Here is a 2,042-nt window from a genome sequence, read left to right as displayed (position 1 = left end):
CAAGCGTTTTATAAACAAAAAATCAACGTTTTGTAAGCTTAATGTTTATAATTGAAAACTTAAAAAAAACTTTCTTTAAGTTTATTTTGCTTGTTGGGTGTTGTTGCTTGAGATTGAAAATGAAAATGTGTGTGTGAGTTTGTGAGTAAATTTAAAAATTAAATTGTTTGGAAACGTTAAGAATTTTAAAAGTGACTCTCAGCGGTTCTACCTTACTATATTTTTATCATGCTTGTAAGCCTATACAATGTTATAAACAATCGTTCTCAAAACTTATTAAAGGTTTATTTGAAAAAACTTTTAATAAGCTTAATATTAAAAATGCTTATTTAACGCTTATTATAGCAAACTTAATTTAAGTTATTTTTAAAAACGTTTACTGAAATGCTTGTTGGGATAGATCACGTATATTTTATGACTTTCTTCGAAACGTTAACACCGCTGCCGCTAATCGATCCGTACTGCTATAAAAGTAACAACGGCTATCAGGCGAAAATTTTCTAAAAAGTTATTAGACAAGCGGGAAGTTTTGGGAAAGCAACTACAATAACAACACAGCCAAAGTAACGGTGAGTTTTAAGTCAGAACGCTGACCGAATTTTTTCCGCGACGAAGTGCATAGTGAAGATGCAAGCGGCCAACAAGCGGCTACGGATATGCAAATTGAAATTACAAAGAAGGAAAATGAGGAACCAGTTAAGTTACCAAACAACAGCACAATTATCTCAACCAATGGACTCAAAATTACATCCAAATTAAACCCAGATGCAAAGGAGTTTTATCCGGCTTATCTGCTACGACAGAAAATCATGCGCGAGATCGGTGATGTGGGCGCAGGCGAGACGCTGGCTCAGCCGCTACACTTTGCACACAATTCAAATGTGCTGAAGGTAATCAAGCTAGAAGGCGTGACAGCTAAACAAATGGAGATAGAAGTGGACGCGTTAAAGGAGGAGTTGGAGTTGAACAAGTCAAAGGATGTGGAACGAAGTGAGGATGTGGATGAAATGAAAATTATTAACAAGGCAATCAAAGCCAATGTAGGCGAAAAGGAGAACGAATGCGATATTGTTGATGGAGAATCGAGGGTAGAAGCCGACGAAAGGGAGCATAAAGACGAGGACGTGAGAGCTTCGGAAGAAGACAGCACTGACTTAGAAAACTTTGAAGATGCTGAGGGTGAACCAATGTTACAGCTTGCCGCCATCAAGGCGGCGAATAAGGCATATATAGCGGAGGTCAAAGGAAAAGAAGAGCTTAACTCCCGCCCGGGAACGCATTCAGCGAAAGCGCCTTGAATAACCGCCACCCGACCGAAGACGTCAGCGATGAAGAGAACCGCGAGCAATCCTCCGATCAGGGCTCAAATGAAACGCTCAACGAATACAAGTGCAAAGAAGACGCCGAATCGGTAGAGGTGAGTGAGTTGAGCGAGGAAAATGAGCTGGCCGAGGAAGAAGCTGCTTCGCATGAGTTGCCACAAATACTAGAGGAAATAAAGGAGTCGACGAACAGCTTATGTGGCGATGGTGATGTCTACACGGAAGTGGCTGTCGAAGCGGTTTGTGAATGTTCCGGTGTTGGCGGATATATACCAATCACATCATGAGTGCAGAAGCAGGCAAGTTATGCTGCGAAGCCGACACCGAACTAGCGGTTGGTGCATCACACGCGCCACCCAACACATCAATTGAAGTGAATACCAAGAGCACCATTGGCAAAGCGCGCCTTAGCAAAGGTATGAAGTAGAAAAGCGACAAGAAGAAGTCGGACAAGCGAACCAGGCTACGCAAATTGGCCAACATCGGTTTGAGCTTACGCGGCAAGAAGAGCGCACACCACGCTGAGAAGTCAACGCCGCGCTCTGGTTCGAAAGCTATAACACGCACTAAGCGGCTAACGGAAAGTTTACACAATCTTACTTCGGGACTGAAATCAATAAAGTCGGATAGTAAGAAGACAGAGAGGGAAGCTTCCGCTTACTACCGCGGTCTACCACCAACATACCACGTCTGACAGCACCGCACGCGCGTAATGCGCTC

The 2,042-nt window shown here is 42.9% G+C and overlaps 1 pseudogene; it reads left to right on the top strand.

Moving 5' to 3' along the window:
* The first annotated feature begins 384 nt into the window (after positions 1-384).
* Positions 385-2,042, top strand: part of LOC118741932 — a 1,828-nt pseudogene continuing 170 nt past the window's right edge.

Source organism: Rhagoletis pomonella, unplaced genomic scaffold, assembly GCF_013731165.1.
Source record: "Rhagoletis pomonella isolate Grant_MI unplaced genomic scaffold, Rhpom_1.0 Rhpom_scaffold_00006, whole genome shotgun sequence".
In the NCBI taxonomy this organism is placed as follows: Eukaryota; Metazoa; Arthropoda; class Insecta; order Diptera; family Tephritidae; genus Rhagoletis; species Rhagoletis pomonella.
The sequence above is the reverse complement of the archived record's forward strand: the minus strand, read 5'-3'. Positions and strand labels throughout refer to the sequence as shown.